Below are 26,098 nucleotides of genomic sequence, written 5' to 3'. Positions count from 1 at the left end.
ATCTCTCTGCTTAGGTGAGGAGAAAAACTGCAGATTTCATTGATCGAAAGATGCTAGTTTTTTCCACATTTTAATAGGTCTCAAACTAGGATGCATTTTACAATTGATGCTATGTCATAATCTTTACTGAAAGTTCTGTTTGGGGAGATTTTATTAAAATATTAAAAATAATTGCATCTTAAAATGGATGGTGTCTTAGATTACATGAAATACAGAAGTTGGAATTCCTTGGAAAGTTTTGTTTTGGTAGTTCTAGGAATGGGGAGGTAATAGGAAGTAAACTTAGGAAGTGAACTCAGGAGTATTAGAGATAAAAGTTTTATCAATCAACTTTAATGATATACGTTTGGTTCTCTTGACTCTTGTCAGTTCTTTTGAGTGCAGAGATTAAATGTACACTTTACTTATTCAATACAATACCTAATCTATTGTGAATATTTGTTAACTACATCATCATAACACAAGTAGTCATTCATTATGAGGGGACAAAATCACTGAAAAGAAAAAGAGGAATCCAGCATTCAAATTCCAACTTACCACTTTTTACTGACCAATTCCATATAATAGCATTATTTTACATTATCTTCTGCAAGAATTTCCCTGTATAAACCTAAATAGTGAATTATGAAAATGCCATTAAGTTCCTCCAGAATCAAGAATTTCTTATACCAGTGATTCTCAAATGTGGCTGCACATTAAAACCACCTAGGAAGCTTTTAGAAAATACTGATATCCAAACCCCATCTCACACTAAATTAAAGCAGGACATCTGGAGTAGGGCATCGGCACTTTTTAAAAAGCTTCCCCAACAATAGAGAAAATCAACAGAACCAAGAAGTGGTTTTTCAGAAAAATCAACAAAATTGACAAACCTTTAGCTATATTGACTAAAAAAAAAAGACAACTCAAAACCAGAAGTAAAAAAAGGGTGCATTGCTACCTATTTTACAGAAGCAAGAAGGATTGTAAGAGAGTACTATGAACAATTATATGTAAACAAATTGGATAAGCTAGATGAAATGAACCAATTCCTAGAAACACACAACCTTCCATGATTGAATTATGGAAAAAGTGGGAAATCTGAATAGGATTGAAAGCAGGGACTCAGATATTTGTACACTCATGTTCACGGCAGCATTATTAACAATAGCCAAAAGATGGAAGCAAGACAAATGTCCATCAGATGATGAGTGGATAAACAAAATATGATATATACATACAATGGAATATTATTCAGCCTTTAAAAAAAAGGAAATTAAGGAAATTCTGCCACATGCTACAACATGGATGAACCTTGAAGACATTATGCTACGTAAGTAAGCCAGTCACAAAAGGATAAACATTGTGTAATTCCACTTATATGAGGTGATTAAAATAGTCAAATTTACAGAGACAGAAAGTAGAATGGTGGTTGCCAGGGGTCGGGGTGAGGAAGAAAGGCCAGTTTGACAAGATTAAAAGGCTCTGAAGATGGCTGGTGGTGATGGTAGCACAACAGTGTGAATACACTTAATACCACTGAATTGTACACCAAAAAAAATGTTTAAAATGGTAAGTTTTATGTTATATATATTTTCCACTATTAAGAAAAAAGTGTAGAGCCTTCCCAGCTGTTTCAGTAGAGCTAAATCTGAGATCCATGGATTTAGACCAAAGGATAGTCTCAAGTATTCTGATCACACTCCAGTTGAGTCCTCTAGATAGAAACACAAACATTTTTTTTCTTTCTGTGTCCTCAGCTCCAGAGCTTGCCATATAATATCAGTAATCCTATTTGCTTTTTATTGACCCCAATTATGAGTCAGAAATTATGCTAGGCCAGTCGTTTTCAAACTTTAGAGTGCATCAGAATCCCCTGATGGCTTGATAAAACTCAGATTGCTGGACTCCATCTGCAGAGTTAGGCATGAGGTATTACATTTCTAATAAGTTTCCTAATGAGGCTCGGCTGGGGACCACAGGCCTAGCACCGCTGTGCAAAGCACTTTGCACATTATCACAGGATATACAACAACCTTTGGGGCAGGTATCATAGTTAGGCTCAGAGACATGAAATGACTTGTCCAAAATCACGCACCACGAGATGTTAGAGATGGGATTACATTCCAGGTCTTTCTGACTCCACAACCATGCCATTTCACTATGCTCTGGAAGATGGCCATTAAATGGATGAATTTTCTTAACAGATTCTTAGTAGACGTCAATGGAAAACTAAAATTTGACTAAAATTTTTAAAAAATGGTTTAAAAATACAATCAGTGGAGGGGATGGTTTTTTACAGTTTCTCAGTTATGGTCCAAGGCAGTGTTCTGAAATGCCACCACTTACTCATATGCAATCAGATGCAATTTGAATCTAGGCTCTAAGTAGTGACATTTCACTTGTTATCAGTTTAGCTAACAACACCTTCCCCCTGTCAAAATCTTTCTAAGCATGCCCTTTCTTGGTATAAGACATGTCCTCTCTCTCTTTTTCATGCATTTTTTTCAATTTATTAATTTAATTTAGCACCATCCCCAAATAAACCATTTTCCTTGCCCATAGACTGACTTTTGTCTCAATCCTTTCTTTAATCCCTCATTGCTACTTATAAGTAGATCTGAACAACTTTTTTTTTTCCCAAAGAGTTCAAACTTGATGTTATAAAAATACTCTTCCAAGAAGATCTTTCCCCTTCATAATATCCACAGGAAAGAGAAAAGAAGAAAGAGAGAGAAAAGAAAAACAATATATGAATAGAAAATAAGAAATGGCAAATAAGTCGGAATTCTCAGTGCTAGTTAAGGCTCCTCGTTCAAATGTTTTTAATTAATAATAGTGACTGTTGCCATTGACTGGTTGTATGTTAAGTGTCAAACACTGTACTAAGAAGCTGAGGAATATCATCTGTTTTAGTCCTGATTTAAAAAAATATCTGAGGTGACTATTTTTATCACCGTTTTCTAGATGGGAAAATATGCATAGATAAAATTAGATAACTTACCAAATGTTTATTGCTTGCTGGTGTGTCTGGCTCCAAAAGTTCATGTTTTCACCCTCTGCAGTCTTCTTTGCTAAAAAAAGAGAGAGAGAGAGAGAGAGATACAAGTTTACTCGGGTGGTCTTGCTACTCAGGGAGAACCTTCGTGGGATCTTTCCTACTTTTTGAAGCTAATTTCAAAATAGAAACCCTGGTATCGATGGTTTGATCTTCTCCGGTCACTAAGGCCATCTTTATTTATAAAGTACATATAAGGAGGGTGTGTCATATATGGCTTGAGAAAGGTCTTCAGAGTTAGACCGTCTCAGTTTGAACTCTAATTCTACCACAATGTCTGTATAACAGAACAAGATGCTTAATCTCTCTGTGCTTCAGTTTCCTTAGTGGTGCAATGCAGTGATAACTGTGCTTAACTCATAGAAATGCTGTGATGATTAAGTGATAGAAACCATGTATAGCTCTTTGAACAGTGCTTGGAACATTAAACACTCTACAAGTAGCTATTATTATCATTATCAATTTTTAAATATTGGCCCTGTTTTATGATTATAATCTTTTTTATAGCAAGATTTGGAGTGCTTTTATCAATTTCTAGGTTGTGTTTTTCCATTTACTATCTTGTTGTAAAATGATACCATTAACGTTGTTTGTTAGGTGGCAAAACATAAGATGAGCTCTTTTTCCCATTTATTTTTCTGTAAGGAGTTACGTCCGAATTCTCCTGGAGGCTATAGTTGTGAAAGAACAACTCAGGTTATCCGCACCACCAAAACTGATCCTGCAATTTCATGCAAAGTGATTTCACATAAGAAAAAAATGTCTTCCTAAAATATGTGCATAAGCTATTGTAATATTTGTGGTTGCAAAATGAAAGCTATTCCTTCCTTTTGCTACACCCTTCAATATTTGCTCAGGTGCAATTTGATTTCCACATGAATTGATTTGGCAAACTTACTGGGGAGTTACAGAGCAGTTGTCATTCCAGCCTCTAGTAACTTCTCAAACAAAATCATATTCCCGAAAAATGGTTACATAAAGTACCTCTAATAAATCTCTCCACGTGTTTATACCTTAGTATAAACCCCATTGGCAATCTGCCTTTAAGCATGAGCACATTTTTAATCAAGCGGTAAAGCATTCAGAGTATAAAGGTCACCAAAGCTGAAGCTGCAGTGAACTGTTTTGTTCCCCTGGTGAAGGAGCTTGGCTGGAGAGGTTGCTGCAGTTGCCCCAAAGTTCTGCTCCCTGTAAGCCTGACTGCACTTCCCAAGTGACAGCAAAGAACACACTTAAAGGAGATACTGTTGATTTATTTGTACCAGGGCCCTTAATTCCAGATGGATAGGTTTTTTTCTTAATGAAGGAAATGTTCAGAAAGTCTATGTGCCAAAGATATCTTTCTTCAAGGGCCACCTGAGTAATAAAATAATAAGTAATAGGATAATGCTAAGTTAACACCAGAAGCAGATTTTATATTTACAAAAGTAAAAAAAAAAAAAAAAGGAAATAGAAGTAGATAAATTTCACAGTGGAGCTTGGAACTCATGCCATTCAGCTTGGGGCCACTGTCATCAGATTCCTATTGGATGCATGATCATCAATAACTCCTCCACAAAGGCAATGGCAACTGAACTTGAATGAGTCCACTGGCAATGTTATGTCTATTTGTTTGCTGATTTATTCTTAAGTCAACCACATGCATTCTCTCAAACTGTAGTTGGCAATGTTTTATAGACTTTTTACAAGCCTGCATGTAATAACTTAACACAAATAGGAATAAAGAGTAAAGTAACCTAAATGTGCCCTTTCACTGGCTTTAACTGGGATGTGACTAATAGGTGAAGCAAAATCATTTTAAAAAATAAACACATGGACTTGAGGATATGGGGAGGGGGAAGGGTGAGCTGTGACACAGCGAGAGAGAGGCATGGACATATATACACTACCAAACGTAAGGTAGATAGCTAGTGGCAAGCAGCCGCATAGCACAGGGATATCGGCTCCGTGCTTTGTGACCCCCTGGAGGGGGGTGATAGGGAGGGTGGGAGGGAGGGAGACGCAAGAGGGAAGAGATATGGGAACATATGTGTATGTATAACTGATTCACTTTGTTATAAAGCAGAAACTGACACACCATTGTAAAGCAATTATACCCCAATAAAGATGTTAAAAAAATAAACACATTTTCAAGTACATATTATTTTATTTCCAAAATATGAGATAATTATATTTCCGTCTCTATCTGTGTGTATATATGTGCATGTATTTACATATATTTCTATATTTATCTCCACACCACGACCCCAAAATAAATATTTAGACAGAATTTACTGTTAGCAGGTCAATGAGACATGTAAAGCAGTCTGCAAACTCAAAAGACAGTGTAGGACTCTGCAAATTTGGGTAGTATTCCAAGTATAATAATGAGTCATCAGCGATCTAGAATTGATGGTGATGTTACTTTGAGGTGATGTGTAAATGATGAGCTTAGAGAGACAAATTAAGAAACGAAAGAAAAGAGCTAGGGGAGGCTGGCTGTTACACATTGTTTAACCATCACATTTCTATTATGATTGAGTATCTTGGTCCAAATGCTTGGTATTATGCTGACTTTTATAGGAAAAATACAGATGAAACTAGTTTTTGATCCAATATCTTAAACTCATATCTAAGTCAAAAAAATGTAAAGTACGGGCTTCCCTGGTGGCACAGTGGTTGAGAGTCCGCCTGCCGATGCAGGGGACACAGGTTCGTGCCCCAGTCCGGGAAGATCCCACGTGCCGCGGAGCGGCTGGGCCCGTGAGCCATGGCCGCTGAGCCTGCGCGTCCGGAGCCTGTGCTCCGCAATGGGAGAGGCCACAACAGTGAGAGGCCCGCGTACCGCAAAAAAAAAAAAAAAAAAAAAAAAAAAAGTAAAGTAGATGCCACTAATAACTGCTGTTTGTGTCTTAACTTGGCCATTGGGACATGCTTCCCAAAGGAGCGTGGTTTCCCCATTCCCATCTTTCCCGAATGCTCTGTCCAAGGTTATTCAACTGTCTTGTCCTGCAGGACTCCTAGAACCAGTGTTCTACATCATTGCCTCACCCAAGTTTTTCTCCCTTTCACAGAGCTTAATACATCTCATTGTCTTCCACTTTCTGTTTCTATTTCATTTTTGCGGAGTACAGGCTCTAGACACACAGGCTCAGCGGCCATGGCTCACGGGCCCAGCCGCTCCGCGGCATGTGGGATCCTCCTGGACCGGGGCACGAACCTGTGTCCACTGCATCAGCAGGCGGACTCTCAACCACTGCGCCACCAGGGAAGCCCCCTCCACATATTTTTTAGGTTGTCCAGATTCATGAGTATCTCCTTCATGTTCTTCCTCTCTCTGTGGATTTATGCTTTGTTCATAGCACAGACAAAAATCATTCCATGAGTACCCACCCCCACCTCTCTCCCAACCTTACAAAAAGCACACAGCTACATCTTGTGCAATAATACTTTTTAAAATGGGGCCCAAGATTATTATTAATTTTGAATGTCAAAAGTGAAGTTTTTTTCTCCAGTAACAATTTTTAAGTAAAGCCACTAAATTGAAGCACTTTTGTTTTTACAGCCGGAAGGAGTCTTAGTGACTATTTAGTTCCACACCTTCACTTAATAAAAGCAACACCTGAAGCCCAGAGAGGCAAAGTGTCTTATCTCTGCGGGGCAGCGGCAAACTCCCAGGCAGGCTGTTCCCACTGCCCCATCGAGCCCCTCTGAACCTGGCGGCCAACTGATGAAAACTCCGTGCTGAATCACTCGAGAGGAATACTAAAGTTCCCTGTTCTTATCTGTGTTCGAACACTATATGGTTACAACTATGAGGAAGTCACTCAAACTTTCCATGTCTCATTCTTCGCATTTGAAAAAAAAAATACATAATCCTTCATTTCTTGTCAGTCCATTTAGAGACAGAAATACACACACACACACACACACACACACACACACACACACAAAGAGGGCCTTTTAAAACAAGTAGAACTTTTGAAGGCATCATTTAGAAATTGAGTTCTCCTCAACCACCAATAGCATGATCAAGAGAGAAAATAAATTGCCTTCAGTCTTTAAACCATCAAGAAGACTCTATCTCTTATCCATCAAGAGCATCATTTAATTACCTACAGTGATACCAACTCAATGGACCACCTATCCCAATTAAGCAGCAGTGCATGCTAATTATCATTAGACTTAATTGGTTTCCCAATTCAGCAACTTCCCCGATCAAGTCTGCCCCAGTTAAGTGGCATTTATTGAACCACCTGCATCTTGCTTAAAAGAAACAAAAGAAAATTTCTCATCTCAAGTTCAGCAAATATAACCTAGTCTCACCAAGTCACGCTAGCCAGTTTCTAATTAATTTCGCAAAGCATATGCTGAGGTTGTGTCCAGTATGCGTATCTTCTCCAATTAGACTGAATATTTTATTAAAATCAAGTAACATTAAGCAAAACATTTCAAACAACAATCAGTAAATGTGTGAAAATTAACAAATATTTACTAGCATTTCCTCTTTTCTTCTTGTGCACATTTTTGAACCAAGATGCTATGATTATTTCATCTTTTCAGATTTTCTACCCTTGAAATGTACTTTTTTTGGTAATAACACATATTCTGAAGAGTAGGTAAGCATAAAGAAAGGTGAAATTATGCTTGTGGGCTCAACCTTCCCAGATAAATTTATGTGCATGACGGTTCCTTTGCTTAAATTACATCAGTGAACTAGATGAATGTAAAATCTGGCACTTGAGAACTGCTTAGGACAAGGAGAGATGCTGGCTGAATGGGATGCATAATCTGCACAGGTCTGGAAGGTCAGGGCTGAGCATAGATTGGAAAGAGAAGCCTCTCCTTCTGGAAAGCTGAGCATTTGGGGTGGCGAATAACATAAGCACACACGTGTTGGTGTGCAAAGTAATTGTTCCAAGTCCGCTCAGAGACAGCTCGAATGCGCTCTCGGGATTCAAGAAGACAGATGAGCATTTCTGAACCCTTCCTCCAGGAGAGCTAGAATTCTCACCTTAGACTCTTCCTGCCCATGTGAGAGCACAGCCCCAAAGAGAAAACATAACTCCAAGACTCCCGCTTTCCTCAGTTCCCCCAAGAAAAAGATGGACAAGAGGGAAGGTGGGAAGAGCTAGCAGAACCAGGTTGTGTCCAGGGACCACATTTCTTCCGAGGGCAGTAAAACTATTCAGGATTTCTCTGAGAAAGAGCCCAGAGGTCAGAGTGGTCTTGCTGAAGGTGGAGGTGGGGATGACAGTAGAGCCTGCCCCTGGTAGCACATGTATGGCACTGGCAGTGGAATCACCCAGCAGAGGGAGGGGGCACGCTGTGCCCTGGGCATGGTTTTTGGTCAGCACACTGGGTAGGCAAGGATTTGAGATCAACAGTGAAATAATAAAACGGACCAGTGACACACTGAGTGGAAGAGAAGGGTGACGGATGACAGTACAAGGGCAAGGGCATGTGGAGAGAGCTACTTGGGATGGAGAACTTTCACACTTTCCCTGACAAGTGTAGTCCCATCTCAGATGGCCTGGGAAAGGTCCACCAAGGAATTCAAGGCTAATCAGCAAGAATAAGTCATCTTCTGAAGTTGCGGATTGTCTAGAAGATGCATCCTCAGGATCAAGGAAAGGGTGGACATTCCTCAGAAATTTCCCTTTATTTTGGCATTCTAATGATGTTGCAGCAGAGGAGTTTCTTATGCCACCAATAGAGAATAACAACCACAGTAATAATAATAGAGAATAATATTGTCATATTTGATCTCCGTTTTCTTTGGACTGGCTTAAAAACTTCAAACTTGGGCTCAGGGTTCCAAAAAGAGAATATATATAACAAAATGCTTTACCTTTTCTCAAGAAACTAGCACACGTTTAGATTATATGAGTTGATGGAGCCTATTACTATAGTAGAGCCCTTTATTGGCAACACCAAAACACAGAGAGTAGCCTACATCTCCAGGATTCTACTTAACTAACTGAAATCAGGATTCCTAGTAGTATATGAAATCACCTCAGATACAATTCTATATGTCTGCTCATAATTGAATTAAACTATTCTGGCCTGAAGCAAAATTGTAAGGTAGAATTACTGAAGGTAGAGCTAGAAAGAATCTTAGAGATCAGTTATTCCCAGGCACTGTTTTTGCATTTAAGGAAACAAAGCTTTAACCATTAAAGGATTTGGCCAAAGAAGAACCAAATTTCCAGATTATTATCTAGTGCAGTTTCTGTTACACAGGATGGAAACTTCTTATGAACTTTCACTATGATTCTGGTTTCTCCTTTCTTACCAAAATTGGAAAGATCTGGAATCAGTTATTTGTTGCTGTGCTTTCTGAAAGCCTTGCCTCCAGATCTGACTGAGTCAGATAGCAATAGGTCCTGAGACTCTGACATGTTCTAGTTGCCACTGGCTACTTCTCTGAGGAGATGAGGGGGGTGAGAGAGGGGGTCATTTCTGAACCCCATCAGGTAGGTGGAGAAGAACAGAGGAACCATGGGCTACTCCACTTCTTGGGGAATCATTCCAGTACTTGTCAGCAAATATATGATTAAGGGTCAACCGTTTGTAAGAAGGGTGAAAAAAAAGCCTCTGAACATTGATGCTTGTTCTTAAACTAGTTAATTCACAACGGAAAAGATTATAAGCTATAAAGATCTGTCAAAAAGTAGTACTAATTACAGTTATTTATGTGGACTACTAAACTATTGGCCTGAAATGTCATGGAACAACACATATCATTAAATATGTGTCAGATTAACTTTGTTGTAAATCGTATTTCATTCATTTCCTGTCATCAGCAATTATTGAACACCTGCTATACACAAGATTTCTGTTTTTTTCTTTCTTTTCCCACTGATCTCCAACTTTCCCCTTTTAGTGTTTCCCTGTCTTTCTCCTTGTCCCTTGCCATCACGAGATGGCTCTAACGGACTTTATTGGTTGCCTGCTGGAACTATGCCCCACTCCCCACTTTTGATAAAGAAACAAAATTTTGTTCTGATACCCACATTTTTTCCATGCAGTGTGTCCTTGAGGAAAGGACAGCTCTAGCTCCAATAAATTTTGATTTGTCTAAATCAATTGTGGTAATTTAATTTCCTTTATCAATGATCTATTTAGAAAGGGCCATATGACCCAGCTCTGGCTAATGAAATATGAGGGAGAGTTTTAGAGAAATGCTTCTTAAAAAGTGTCCAGAAAAAATATGAGCTTTTCGTACCATATTTTGACATTGAAATATAAGAATGGCATGCCTAAAGCTATAGCAGCCATCTCAAGACCATGAGGAGACTCCACATATCCACTGAGAATAACAGGTAAGAGAGACGGAAAGAATTTCTGTTCTCTGTAATATTGCTGAGCTACTGAATATCTGATGATACAGCCACCCTACTTGTGATCACATGTTGTATGAGATAATACAATTTTCTTATTATTTAAGCCACTTCGGGTTAGATTTCCTGTTAAATGTTGCTAAGTGCATTTTCTGACACTGTAGTGAATTGGTTAAGTGAAAAGATTTTGGAGTCGGGCAAACACAGGTTTGAGGGCTTGCTCTACCACTTACTATCTTTGCAACTCTCTGTTTTTTATCCATAAAAAATAAAATGAATAATATGGTGTTGTATGCATAGTATTTGCTCAAAGAAAGTTTGTTAGTAGTTAAATAGTGGTTCTGGGTGGTATCAAAAATTAACAAAGTAAAAAAGGATATTTAGAAGAAACATCAGAAACAGTATCAAGAGGTATAAAGCAGGCAACTCTAATCTAGAGTACTTTTTAAAATTCCAAATTCACTTTCTCACAGCATTGAGTCCGAACTGATAAGCTTCCCAAAACTACACCAGAGTTCTGAATGTGTCTAGGTCTGACACACAGAAAAATAGTAATGAAGGAAATTTTTATTGACCATCTTTCAACATGTTGCTATGTCCTTCAGGTTATGCAAAAAATAAATAAGACACCTAAACAAAAGTGAACTTTGAGAAAATAAAGCTTATAGAACTTTAATTAAAAACATAATCATGTTTAAGTGGCACAAATTTATTTCAAAATTCAAAAAGATCTTACTGTCAAATCACTAACTTCCTTGCCATCTAAGGTATTTGTTAGTATATAAAAGTGTGTGTGTGTCTGTCTGTGTGTGTGTCTGTGTGTGATGCAGCGTACTTATCTCCTCCCTTCATATTAAAAATAGAATAAGTCAGATTATACATGGGACAAAATAAAAACTGGACAAAATAAAAAGAGACACACATTAAAATATTTACTGTAGCTAATCTAAACCTTAGACTACCCTACTAGTCTTTAAATTATTATATTCTCAAAGTATCTTAATTTCTCAGAATATTATATTCAAATGTTGTCTTTTTGAAACGGATGTTCAGACTCAAGAAATAGTACTTTGAGGTGATTTTATTTGAATTCCATTCCACACAAATTCCTAACATACTGATTTACAAAGAAGACCTGATAAAGCTTTTCAGAATATTGCTCAAGAAAAGCGGAAATGGAGAAACAGGCTACACTCAACAGTACCATCTTTGCTGCTGTTCATTGTCTGTTTGAAAGTTTTCTGCCAGTAAGGTATGACTTCACATATTAATGCCTAAGGGAAAAGGTTTATGCTTTGTCAGGTTTAGGAATGCACAAAAGTGACACTGATACCCTTTCTCCTTATTTTTCCTTCTTCAAATCCTTCCCTTAAAAATGCCTTCTGTAGTAGACTTATGTTAAAAAATCCAATGTGACTGAAAGTGATTTGAAGTCAAATAGCCCAGAAATGGTGGAGGAAGAAGGCAACCTGTAAGAGCAAATTAGGGTGGGTAAATATCTTAGAGGAATAACTGCTAATTAGGCCAGAGTACTTATCCAAAAACAGAGTGGAAAGAAATGCTATAAGAACGGGGATTCATTCAGCAAATATTGAATGATTACTATGTGCCAGGCAGTATGATGGGTGTTGGGGACATGTCTGTTCTCTCAAAACTCTCAGTAAAGTTTACCGTTTGACAACTCACACCACACATGTATGTGGCTGATGTTCATTTCCAAGGTAAAATATTAAAAATGAAAACAAAGATTATATTTCAGAGTTGTTTAAAATATTTATATTGGTTATATCCCAAGGAGAATTTTGTATTTTGATGCATTTTGTCTTATTTTTAATGAAGAAGGTATTGTTAAAGGAGAATCCCTACCAACAGTTGCTAAAAAAGAAACTGGTTCTGGGATATTCCAGAGGTCTCTGGCAGAGGGGCATTCTGGGCTACAAAGTGGCAGTTGGATTTTCTTTCCCACACCTGGAGGGGCTCAGCACACAGCAGCTCACAAGTGTCACCCAAGTCTGGCTGAGGCTGGCTCCACTGAGTCTAGCCAGGATCTGGCTTAACTATTCTGCTGCCTGCCTCCTGTGAGCTTGGGCTGGAGTGCATGTATGTGGGTGGCTGAGAGTATATAACACTCCCTCTTATAACTCTCCATCCCTTCAGCATCTAAAGAGTAGTCAAGCACTTAAAATAACATTAAGACACATTCCACCTTGCCCTGCCAGTCAAAGGGAAAAGGGAAAAAAATTGAAACCCTGCATTTCAGAACCTGCAAGAAGGGCTTGCTGATTTGTTAGGTTTAGTGGCTCAGAGGATTAAAAAGGCAGATATATTAGGAAGAAAAAAGAAAGAGGCAGCATACCCATTGAAGCAAATCTAATGGGCTGCTGGGGCCCAGAAGGGTCTACTACCTGAGCAAATCTTATTTATTATTCTTGTTTCACAATTAAAAAAATTTTTTTAAACTAATAATAATTTCCTAGACATTTTTCTTTTTTTGCTATGCTAGTCACATTTCCCAAATCCTTTATCAGCGCTGCTCTGCATATGAATGGGCTGTAATTGAACTGTCACATTCATGAGGGTCAGTAACCTTTCATTAGGAAGAATGTGTTTTCTTGATAAATTATAAAGTCCCTGAGGATTTGAAAGCATATTAAAAGAAAAAAAATCTCTCTACTATACCTTGAAAAACAAAATACAGATTTTTCTTTGTTATTTTGTGTGGGGTGTAGGAGAGAGTGATTGCTTGTATTTCTGTTTAATTTGCTTTATGTGTTTTTTTTTTTTGCAAGGGGTGGGGAATCCTCTCTACACCCCACCAACTCTAACTTTTTTGGTTTTTGTCAGCAGCCCTATGCAAAATTGTCTATTGTAACGTTTCCCTGAGTCCTTCTTAAAAGCAAAATGGAAAACTTGAACTCCTTCTCTAAAGAAATTATAGCCATTCTGTCTGCTATTTAAAAAAAAAAAAAGTAATTATGGACGTTTTCTTTCTCATAGTACACTTCAGCATTTGCTATGGGAAAGACCAAAGTCATTAGGTGCAAATGAAGACCCACCTGAGTTATGCATATTCTGCTAATCCTACCCAATGATTTAAGCAGTAATTAACACAGACAAGCACTCAGCCATCCCACCTTTGTGTTTAAGATGGCTGACCCCAGAGTGTTTCAAGTCCTGCCAGGGATGTCTGCTTCTGCTTCCATGTAATTTGACTTGAGACCCCTCTGGGGATTTTCAACCAAAGCTTCAGACTTAACCAATACTCACTCCCTGCTGCCCTTTAATTCAACTGATCTTCGGTCAAAAACTACAAGTTATGTATGCCTTTTAATATGTGCCAGTATTTTAAATGGAAAGTATGGGAGATATCTGTCAATTTTGAACATAGTTTCTTTATTTGGCTTTTTCAATTTTAAGTTAAATTCAAAAGATTCTTCTAGCATTCTTGGTATTGAAAAGCACTTAAAACATTTAACATGAAATTTGAAAGACATTGGTGCAAAAACTAAGGCCACACGAGGGACTCAATGCATTATTTTTTCTGCCATATTGATAGTCTGCATGCTTATCTGATACACTTAGGACTTCAAGTCCTCACTACCCAAACATGTGGACAAGCATCAATGCAAAACATAGTCTGCAGGAGAAATTTTTAAATTTTCTATAAAAGAAACAAAGAAAAACAGAAGTCAATTTAGTACAAGATGGTTCCACTTTCAAAGAATGTTATTATCATTTGTAGTTCTGTTGGTAGCATGGTGGGTATATCAAAAGAACATCCTATTAAAGCAACTAGTATTTCCCTATAGTATTCATCAGGTTCCAACTCAGAAAACAAACCTATGTCAGATAATTCAAAAGGGGGAATGTAATAGTAGAAAATGTTTTCAATGTTTTTACAAGAGCTGAAGGACAACCAGGGGAGGAAGGTGAGTAGAAACCATAGTGAGCTACTACCACCCATAGGGCTAGAGGGACAACGAGAGGGGATGACGTTACTGGGACCTTAGTGCTGATTGCAGCTGCCCACACATGTGCATTGGGATGTTGCAGCTGAGAGCCACGGGTGCTCTTATAAAATATGATTTCAAAGAAATCAAACTAATTATTCAACCAAGTATGTCAGATTTTGCACCCAAACAGTTCAGCCGGTGGCAGCTGAAATTGCAGCATGTCTGCCTGGTAGGAGGTGGGAACATGAAGGGAGGAACTGACTAGTGGGAACTGAAGCCACTGATAAGACACAAAAGAGACCCTTCCTGGCAGAGAGAAACAGGGAAATAATCTGATGTCTCCTTCCCTCTGATCCTCCAATCTCCCACTAGGGCCTCCTGTTGTTAGGACTTAGCTGGAAGCAAGTTGGCCCTGAAGTCAGGAAATGTTGATGAAGGATTCAGCCCCAGTGATACAGGGAAAAGGCATGGGATACATTTGAGAGCAAAGAGGCAAATGACCTGCAGTAAGTTCCTATAAGAACATGCAATCTGGGGCAAACACTAGTGTTAAGTTCTACAAATAGGATACATAGGCAGGAGAATAACAGCATTAAATTATGACGTTAAAATAGACAGTGTTATTTGGTTCACTGTAGTGGTCAACCAAAACAGTTCCTTAGAGATTTCTCAAGAAGTGAAAAAGAAAAAAAAAAAGAAAATTTTCATAAAGGAGACCCATTTTGCCAGTTAATGGCTAAAACTAACCATTTCCAATGCTCTGGTGTGAAGCTCACTGTAACAGTATCAGCACGGCCTTCCCGATTTCCCGGGGTGGCCTTGTTTCAGATTCCTGTGGGCTTCATTGGTGCTCAGTGCAGTCGCCAGGACATGTGCTTTGGGATGCTGAGAGCCATGCCTGCAGTTCTAAAACATGATTTCAAACTAGAACTATTTTTTTCAAACAATTTACATCCAACTAGTTTTTCTTTTTACGTTCCTTTGACAAATTTAAACATTAAAAAAATCAAACAAAAAATCTTCCCAATAGTGCACATGAAGGATAGAATATTTGTTGACGTACATAAGAGTCTATTCGGGATTCTTATATTCCTTCTTTTTTAAAGAAATTCTTAATTATGGAATTCTGTGTTGTTTTGCTTTGTTTTATTTTTTTGGGCTGGGAACTTCCTACCCATTATTCTGGGTTACTTCTCCTTGCACAGACAAGGAAGAGTTTATATGACAGACTAAAGGTACAGGAGCATGTGGCAAAAGAGTCTTTGATGTAAGCTCAGAATTTCTAAGCCTTTAGAGAAGGTAATTACTCAGACTTCACACCTACTTGATTTCTTGGGTTGATGCTGCCCTTGCTCTGACAGTGGTTTCAAGCTAGAATCCTAGAAGCTCCTAGAAAGTACAAAGTAGTGTTTGAAGGGTAGAGATAAATGAGAGGCAGGGGTGAGCAAGGGGGAGGAGTGACTGTGCCTTCCACTCCCACCTCAATAGTGGCGTCGTTAATTAGGGTGTGGATATCGTGCTTGACTTCCTAAACCATTCATCCCATTTTCTACTGGTCTCTCATTCTGCACTGTGAGAAACTGATTCTAGTTCCCGATTAGTCCTCCAGCCAATCACATAATCTCAAAGTCCCTTTTACTAACTGGTTCAGGGGCTCAGGCAGAAGCCAATCAGTGGATGCCATTCCCTGCAGGTATGTGAACGTGGGTGGCTCCCTGATACGAAAGGGAAAGAAACTAATTCCATGTTAAGAGAGAAATTCTCTCTCCCACCAGCTGTGAACAAGGAAAATACCGTAGCCTGGTGCATAGTAGCCATCTGATGACTACTGGGGGATCATTTCTGGGATTAAATAACACTGGCATCGTTAGGGTAGACAGAAGGCAAGAACTGGATTTTTTATGAAATTATTAAACAACTGACTCAACTAACCCTAAAGCTCACTCTGACATCTGGGTGTCTTTTTACATAAGGTAATAATGTCCCTCTCATTTAAGCCTGTTTGTTGAGTTGGATCTTCAGTTACCTACAGCAGACACCATCACGACTGATATGTTCCACCTTGAAAAACACTGCCTTAGAGAATCTTCTACAAAACTTCACATTTCAGATAGACATTTTGACTAAATGTTTTTACTTTTCTAATTCTAAATAAGAATTCTAATTTTTATGGATTTTAATATACTGAGTTTTCATGTTTAGAAGTCCTTCTCTTGTTTCAAAGGGGCCATCTTACTCCAAAGTGTATGGCTGTACAAGTGATCTCTAAAACAAAACTGTGTAGCCGAGAAAGGGTTTTGTTATTGTTTTCCATTTTTACATCTTCTATTTCCTTTTCCCCTCTGTGACACCCCCACTCCTTCCCTTCAGTCCATCATCGCCCTCACTTTGTCCCTGGGCCACCGACGATCCTGGCCAGGTCCTACCTAGGTCTGTGCTCTTTAGATATGTATCTTGCTAATCCTGTACCTTAATCTTCACTATCCATTTAGTCACCCTGTGTTGCACCTGTCAAGTTGGTTGACTGGAATCATTGATGAAATAGTTCATGCTAAGTTCTTCATGGCCAATAATGGCAATAGAAATTTTAATTTGGGACCAAGGTGCCTTGCCTACAACAGAAGATCTGGCTCAGTAAAAGGGTTAGTGAAATAAATATGTGATTCCATCCCTAGTATATTTATGGTGGAAGAGGGAGGTTTTAAAATGTTACATCATAACCCTTACAGATGAATCTATAATAGAATCACAGACCCAGTGACCAGACACTGGACATTTTTGAGCCCCCTTTCTCAGGGCTATTTGAATCATAGCATTTACTTAACCATGTACTTCACCTAGCACTAAACCAACCAACCTAGGTGGCAAAGTGTTCATAATTTTTTAAAAAAGGCCTGAGCGCTGGGGACAGGTGTTGGGGAAGCCAACTGTAACGTAGCATGAACACCATCCAACATTCAAAGCGCTGCACACGCATCTCTGCTGGGGCCTGGCAGCCGGCCCTTCCCACCCTCTTTCCACTCTGGGCTGCCTCATGTTTACACAGTGAAAATGAAACTGATGCCAGTGTTAATACAGCATAATTTATAAGCTGAGAAGAGAACTCAGCATGCATTCCCTTTTCAAGTGAAACAGACTGTTATTTTCAGAACCAACTGAAGGGTGGAGACATTTCTTGGAAACCAAGGCAACTGCTGAATTCCCAGATCCTTTCTGCCTCATAGGATTCACCTCTCATGAGGCAGGTAGGACCACCTCACAGAAATGCTCAGTCTGACAAACCTCCTCCTTGAATTACAGGAGGCAGATCTATCTGATAAGGCCAATCTGTCTAGGCTTCAAAAAGTCACTTAGACCTGCAGGACAGCAAAGGGGCTGAGGGGACTTGGGATCAGCGACCTTGCTTATGAGAGCAGGACCATAGCACAGAATCTATGTCTTACCATTAGGTGTGACTTCAGGAATACCACAAAGCCAGACTGTATCTCAGAAGCTGGACACAGGGCATAGGACACTAACCCCCATATCTATGCCTTTCGATTCTATAAAAGTTGCCTGAATCCCTATCATAACCATTGTCCTTTGTTTCTAATATAGAAACTGAGATTGTTTAACTGAAAACACATACACATTTCCAAATTCTGGGAGCAATCTCAAGGAGGGAAGGAGGGAGGTTGTTAACCAGCGTCAAATCTATCTTGCTGGTACCATCCTAGATTTGGTGCTTAGACCTCTTCAAAACTGGGTTTCTATCTTTTCTCTAGGTCGCACAGTGATTTTACCCTTTTATCTAGTCTCCTAATTCCTGAGTTTATTAAACCTCTTTTAGGCATCTGCCATCTCAGATTTTTCCTATGGGCCTTCCGTGGCTCTCCTTTTGCCTGATTACGGGCTTCTCCAGATCCTAGACTTGAACTGGACTTTGTACAAAGATATCTTCCTTTCCTCCATACCGTGAAATTGTAGGCTTACTTTTAAGCTCATAGTCCTATTTGCCTGCCACTGGAATCATGTGCTGCCATGTTTAGATGCTCAGCTTTTGCCTAGCCCCACGCTATCTGTCTGAATGACAACTAAACACCAGTTTTAATAGAGTATTGAGCCCTAGATCCCCCTTGGGACATGATGGTCAGGGTCAGAATGGGTCAATTATGCTGATTATCCTACTAATCCCCACCATTGGTATTCAATGTAGTGTGAGGATAGGCACTCAGGAATAAAGCAGGAAGGTCCCTAATGCCTGGGAGGAGTATGATAATGACCAACATCACATCCCACTTTGACGGCTTCAATCTTCACAGCTTGAACACACACATATCACCCTATATGACGAACTTGGCCTTGGACACAGATCCAAACTTACATAATTGTTTTTCTACATTTCCATTGCTAAACCACACGTACTTCTTTAGAGTACAACATTATATCTCCTATAGACCTATTAAAGTTTTGAAAGTCTGGAGACAGAAACTGCCAATCCGTTGTTAGTCCATCAGTACCTTATTGGAAATGCTTCATTCAATAATTATTTACTGCTATTATTTCCCAGTGTAAAACCAGGATGAGAAAGAATGATACATTTTTACTGTGGAAGAGAAATAAGTAATAAAGAAACAGATTTCTCAATTAGAGTTTTCTGTTGGTGGAGAGGGTAAGACAAGAAGCTTATATGGAATGAAGGGCTAGGTGTGTGCCTCTGAGATTCACTCAGCTGTAGCATTGCCAGGAAACAAAATAATCCCAAACAGATAAAGGTAAACATAGAGAGTGAAGTCCCAACACTTTGGGGCAAGTGACCATCTCCATATTCCCTATATTTGCCAAATACCCAGCTCATCCCAACCTCCTTTCTACAAGGAAATCTGTTACCCCAAACCAACATAAGCATGAAGACGTTTGTGTCATGAGTCTTGAAATTAATCCCAGAATCCTATAAAATGTTGTAGTTAGTTAAAGAGAACTATATGAAAACTATCTTGATTTCCCAGGAGACACCAAGTGGAATTAAGGTAATCCCTCTTTTCCATGAGATTTCCAAGAAGAGGCATAGAAAGATTGACAATGTAAGTTAAAACCACTCTAGGTAATCCATGGCTTAGTTAAGCAAACCTTGTTAAAATAAATAAAATTTTAAAACAAAAACAAAAACACAGAAAGACATGCAGGTACACAATCCTTGTAAATAGCTCTGTTCATATTCTCTTTCGATCTTAACGTCTTACTTCTCCAGCAGTTTTCCTCTGAATCCACCCTTCATTAAGCAAGGGCATCCTGATAGTTCAGGAACTATCCTCCTTGCTTGTCTCCCAGCCACATGGGTTTTGTTTCCCTGGCTCACTGTTTTGGTGTTACTTCATGATCTCAATGTCCCAAAGGCTCACAATTTTTTGTTTATAAGCCATATGGTGGCAAGAGTCCACAGGCTCTTGTCTAAAATGCTGGACACCACAGGCAGGGGTCCTTTAAGGTAATACTTTAGGTACATGGTGGGTGAATTTAAAAATAAAAGGAGTTTTTGCTTTTTTGTTAAATGGTCCAGTTGACAGACCTCAGCAAGACCTCTCTCATCAGCTAAATGAAAAAAATTTGAACAAAACATTTTTCTCTTGGTACCCAACACAAACATAAACTTCAAAATGTCAGACTTCATCTAACAAGTATTCTAGGCCAACACTCTTCTATCGTTACTTAAACCATGGGTACCAAGATCAGAATAACCTTGTCCACTACCTTATAACAGGTAGGTCTGTGTTCTGGCTGCTAAGTACACTTGCCCTTCAAAAAAGCCAAACTTAAAGTTTTTATCCTCTTTTTGGATGGTTTTTAGAAATGTCTATTTGGCTTTTTTAAAGACCTAAGTGAGCATTTAAGTAGAATGATATTTCCGACTCTTCAAAATTATAAATAATATTCTATACAAAACCAATACATCTTTACATGACAACAGAATTCTGCTGCATCCAGATACCTTACTAGCCTTAACCATTCAAAACAAATAACTAGGAACCATCTTGCATTCTCACTGGTTTGAGTTTGGGCACACTAATAGAGAGATAATACTTGTTAAGTGCTCTCATGTAGATTATGTGGTCCTAGGCAACAGTCAACAAATCAGAGACAGTTTTCTCTGTCTGGATGTCTTATGCCCTAGATGCCCCCATGTTCACTTCCTTCACATACAAATGAGAAATGTCCTGACTTTGGGGAGTTTTACAAGATTTAACTAGTGAACGTTCAAAAATAAATTTAGACTTACATTAGAAAGAGCCAACTGTAAGTCCCTGCCGGGATGAAAGGCAAACCTGCCCTTCTTTCAGGAACAGTTCCAAAGGCAGAAGTGAAAAGTTTCTCTAATGTGTGACTCATTTATCGGAATTAGTTAATGGCTCATGATTCTTGCTCTTTGCAAATATCTCAGAAGATATTTGGATGCCAAACAGAAGGTTCTAGATATTATCGACTCCCGAACTATCTCTGCTAACAACAATGTAAACATTTATGAGTCCATGATGACACTAGATTCAGAAACAATCATCATCCTCTTTCTCACCATCTCAGAGATTAAATTACATATTTGCAAGACCTTCACCCCAAAACAGCTGGGTGGCATCAAAGACAAAAAGGGTCAGGAGTCTAAAGGAGACTAAAGAGAAATGACAAGGAAATGTCATGCTTAGTCCCTTACTAGATTTTCTAAAATAAATAAATAGATATATATAGATATATATGGCGGCATATGTTGATATGATTGGGGAAAACTGAATATGGATTGTTTATTAGCTAATCATGTATAAATGTTTAATTCCTGAGTATGATCATTGCATTTGGTTATGAAGGAGAACGTTCTTGTTTTTAGATAGATGCTGAAGTAGTAACAGATAAAGTGTCATCATGTAGGCAACTAATTTCAAATGACTCAAGAAAAAAAGTACAGATATATGATAGATAGATAGACAGACAGATATAAAGAAAAGGTGGCAAAATGTTAACAATTGGTGATTTCCAAGACAAGTGTGAAGGTAATGACAAATGGTTGCTCTTAACACTTTTCTTGGAAATTTCTCTGTAGGTTTGAACTTTTTAAAATAAAAAGAGTTAGGGGGAAATTGAAAAACAACCCAGGATGGGAGAGGCAGTGTGTGAAGTAGAGATGAAAAAATATTTGTCATTTGTCAATGATTGACTATGGCGATTTATGGGAAGTTCATCGAACTAGTCTTTCTTCCACTTCCATATATTTTAGAGGTTTCTATAATAAATTTTTTTTTAAATAGAGCAGGAATATTCCCTCTTCACCCCATCTCTTGGTTTTCCCCCATGCTCTGTTTGGATCAGAGCCCCTCTCCACTTTAAATAGCCGGAAAACCAACCACAATTATAGCCTCATTTTTGTGACAGGGCAGTGGACTCTAAATTGAGGTGATACTTGTGTTGACAGCAACTAAATAATGTCTACCAAAAAAGGGCACTGGCTTAACATGATGCTAGGACAGGACAGATGTGAGAACAGCATAATTTAAAAGAAAGCCTTGGTGGAAATAACCCAATGTCCATGGATGGATGGATGAGTGGATAAACAAAATATGGTACATCCATACAATGGAATATTGTTCCGCCTTAAAAAGGAAAGAAATCCTGACACATGCCACAACAAGGATCAACCTTGAAAACGTGCTGAGTGAAATAAGCCAGTCACAAAAGGACAAATACCATATGGTTCTACTTATATGAGGTACTTAGAATAATCAAATTCACGAGACAGAAAGTAGAAGGGTGATTGCCAGGGTCTGGGAGTAAGAGGAATGGGGAATTATTGTTTAATGAGATAGAATTTCAGTTTGGGAAGACAAAAAGAGGTCTGGAGATGGACGATGGTGATGGCTACACAGCGATGTGAATGCATTTAAGGCCACTTAGAAATGGTTAAAATGGTAAACATTTTATGTTACATACAGTTTACCACAATAGGAAAGAAGGAAGGAAGGGAGGAAGGGAGGGAGAGAGGGAGAGAGGGAGGGAGGGAGGGAGGAAGGAAGGGAGAAAGGAAGACAGGCACCAGGTCTCTGTCATTCTGATCTTTGAATGTTGAAGCATCCTTCAATACTTGCAATGTCCATGGGTAACAATGTTGTGTTTCCCATGACTGTGTAAATTTCAGCTACTGGTAGGCATTCTCACATTAACACAGACCCAAACCTGGGTGCCATGAGGATGAGTTTCCTGACAACAGAAGCCTTTCTGAACGTCTGCCCTGAGGGCAGACCCTGCTGTGTAGCCCCACAAAAACCTAGTTCACCAGTAGTTGACTTGGGGTGAGGGGAGAGGGGAAGATTTCCTGGTAGTGCTTCTTGTAATGCCTTGTTAGTGCTTGTAATCAACATGGCTAGGATGAAAGAATTCTGGCTTCAGAACAGAAACATCGTGCTTTAAATGAAATCAGACCCCGCTGTGAGCCACTTACTCCCTTTCCTCCCCACAGCCAGGGGAACAATTCAGAGGTTTCTCTGCAGGGTCAGCAGCATGAGTAACCTTCAGTCTTTCCACTTAAAATCGATTCAATACGATCACACTGGCTTAAATAAAAGTCTCCATCCACTCGTCTTCCCACTCTCTCCATCTCTCTTACCTTCTCCGTTTCTGTCTTGGTCTCTTTCTCACACACACAGACACACATACCCTCACGTTTACTTCTCTTCTGTGTATGTGCCCAAGAGCTGCTAAACCCACCTCCACAGGCATCGCCTCGCCCTTCCACCTGGCTCAGAACTGACAGAGAGATTTTTCACCTCGTCGCTCTGCTTGCTGCTCTCTGATGAACAGTGAACCAGATGGCCATTCCCCAGTCTCCCAGCATGAGTTTGACTGACAGGGGCCTTTGATAAACCTCTGAAGAATGAAGTCATCTCCAGGTCAGCGCTGCAGCCTGGCCTTTAACACCCCACACAGACCACCATTATCTGCTGAATAGGAGACAAAGGAAATTAGCCCTGCTTCCCTATCATCCCCATTATTTCCAGGCTGATTTAAACAAGGAAGCAATGAGATGCCCTCCACTCCTCCAAAAGGTACAAATGTCAGCTGTTAAAAAATGCAAACAAAAGGCTTTCCTATGTTAATGGCTGGGTTTCTTTGTTAAAGCTGACGAGTGGAAAGTGTATTTAATTCACCGCCTTTGAGAAAAGACTTAACAAGCTTCTAAACAACTTCCTCAACTACCCCTACCTCAGTCTAACCCATAGGTATTCTTAAGCCTTCAGGTTTCAGCTGGAAAGGAAAGATGGAAGTGAGGCTTCATTTCCAAACACTTTAACAGCAGATAATGAAAGAACCTGGAGAGGTAAGTGAAAGGAGTTTCCTATCATTGTAATCCTACAATTGAAAAAATAGGAAAAGGATCATTCCCCCTTTTCCCAAAACATTTTTCCCCCAGCAACTAAATGTTTAAGTGTCCGCAGAGCTAACAATGAGGTGCGGGTACCATGTGCCCCTCTCTATTTGACACTCAGGGAGATTGTTTCTCGTTGCCCCCTGCCACATTGCAAAGGGCAGGTGTGTGTGTGTACTCTAGTTGTTTCTTGCTATGGGTGAGTACCCCAGCTTTAGCTGGAAAATGGAAAATGATGACAGAAGGGCTCATTATTGGGAGGAAATCTGTCTCACAATTCCATAGCTGTTTGCGAATATTAAGGATCATAGCACATTTTCTTCAGGTGACAGCCTGTACTTCTAAGCAGGCAATGCTTGCTGTTGTTATCATCCAGGCTATAATACTTTAAAACTGTTGGTTCTGCAAAAACAGCCAGAAGATTGTAATAAAAGAGCAGGTATCAGAGAAATCATGACAATCCAGATAAATTAATGACTCAATCAACAGACACTTGTTAGACATCAGAGCCAGACAGTGCATTAGGTCCCTCATGTGATACTAATTTGGAGGCATAGTCCCCACAAGGAGTTTACGATCTAGATAAGGAAACACAAGTGAGACGAGACCTCATTCCTAAAGGCCAGGTAGGACCTACATACGTGAAAATATGCAAGAAGCCCCTCCCAGAAAGGAACAGAAGCCTAGAAAAGAAAGAACAAAATGTTGAGGGGTTTCTTTGGAATAGGGAGCACTTCTATGAATGAGGTTGAAAGAAAGAATCAAATTGTTGATGGGCTAGATTGTCTGGATGAAGAATTGACACTTCCTTCCTGTTAGCTAGGGCTGCCATAACAAAACACGGCAGAATGGGTGACTTAAACAACAGAAATTTATTTCTCACAGTTCTGGAGGCTGGAAGCCTACGATCAAGGTGTTTGTAGGTTTGGTTTCTCCTGAGGACTCTCTCCTTGGCCTGCAGATGGCTGCCTTTTCACTGTGACCTCACATGGCCTTTCCTCTGTGTGTGCATCCCTGGTGTCTCTTTCTCTTCTTGTAAGGACCGCAGTCATATTAGATCAGGACCCTACCCTTATGACATCATTTAGTCTTAATGACCGTCTTAAAGGTCCCATCTCTAAGTACAGTCACATCAGGGGGTAGGGCTTCAACATATGAATTAGGGGCAGGGGTTACATAATTCAGTCCGTAACACTTTCTTTGGCAACAAGAAAACAAGGAAGTGATGAAACAGGGATCCGCAAGATGAAAAGTTGCTTTAGAACTGCAACTGAATTAGTGAAGAGAGAGAAAAACTAAGAGGCAATTTAGGAGGCTATTTCAATAGGCAACAGGTAAAATGTACAGGGCCTGAATTTGATGTTGGCAGTAAAAAGAACTGGAAGCAAAATAAAAGCATTAAGGAAAAATTAATAGGATTTGATGACTGATTAGATATGGAGAGCGAGAGAGAAAAGAGATGACTTCAGGTTATTAATTCTGAGAGATCAGGGAAATGGTGACCTATGAAATGAGTATGTAGAAGACACTTGTACCACCAAATAGATTGGAAAGACCCTAAGTTCTGCAGTCACACATACTACTTTAAACATGTAAACTTTGTCACATTTTAAATGTATAACTTTAGCAATTCATTTATCCTTCCTGGGCCTCAATTTCCTCTTGTATGAAGTTGGGGTGATAACACCAACTTCACTGGGTGGTTTATATTTTATGGATGAAAGGATATCAACTAATTCAACTATGATATAGAATTCAAAATTATTCTGGTAGATTACAGAAGCTTAAATCTGGAACATAGGTATCTTTTGATTTTCATCTTAGTTAGAAGTCTTCTCCCTGACATAAAGAAGCAAATTGAATACAATGTAGTTGGAAGGGCAGGTCAGCCCCTTGATAACATTCAGGCTGTGACCCAGTTCTTTGCAGAATTATAAACAACTGTCACTGTCTTATAAGTCAATTCTTTACAAAACAGAAATGTGGCTCTAAGAGCAATTCAGTGCCCACCTAGCTTTACCAATCCCCAAACCTCACCTATTCATCTCAAAATGCTTGCAGATACTGTAAAAGCCCAGGATATTGGAAAGAGAACTGCCCTGCACTTAAGAGAAAAAGGGAAAATTTTAAATAATAATTACACTATATTTCAGATATTAATGTACCTGACACATGGCTAAAATTTTAAAACAAAAACTATAAGGTCTCTGTTTGCAACTGTCTATATATTTTTATATAGATATAATATATAGATATAATTTGTGATATTTTTCTACCTCTAAATGGTATTACCAAATTAATTTATTAAATCCCTTAAAGGAGTTCAAGTTGGCTTAGATATAAATGAGCACTCATGTAAATTAAGGATTCCTAAAACTCTCAGAAATATAGAATCTAACCC

The 26,098-nt window shown here is 39.0% G+C and overlaps 1 long non-coding RNA gene across 2 annotated transcripts in view; it reads right to left on the bottom strand.

Annotated features, from left to right (window-relative positions):
* The window catches only part of LOC132528227 (uncharacterized), a 97,222-nt gene that overhangs the window by 62,561 nt on the left and 8,563 nt on the right, over window positions 1-26,098 (bottom strand). For both annotated transcript variants that reach the window (XR_009543136.1, XR_009543135.1), the window contains exon 3: window positions 2,984-3,053. This is a non-coding gene — a long non-coding RNA (uncharacterized LOC132528227). The remainder of the gene's footprint in view (window positions 1-2,983; window positions 3,054-26,098) is intronic.

The sequence above is a fragment of the Lagenorhynchus albirostris genome, chromosome 10, assembly GCF_949774975.1.
Source record: "Lagenorhynchus albirostris chromosome 10, mLagAlb1.1, whole genome shotgun sequence".
NCBI classification, from domain to species: domain Eukaryota; kingdom Metazoa; phylum Chordata; class Mammalia; order Artiodactyla; family Delphinidae; genus Lagenorhynchus; species Lagenorhynchus albirostris.
The sequence above is the reverse complement of the archived record's forward strand: the minus strand, read 5'-3'. Positions and strand labels throughout refer to the sequence as shown.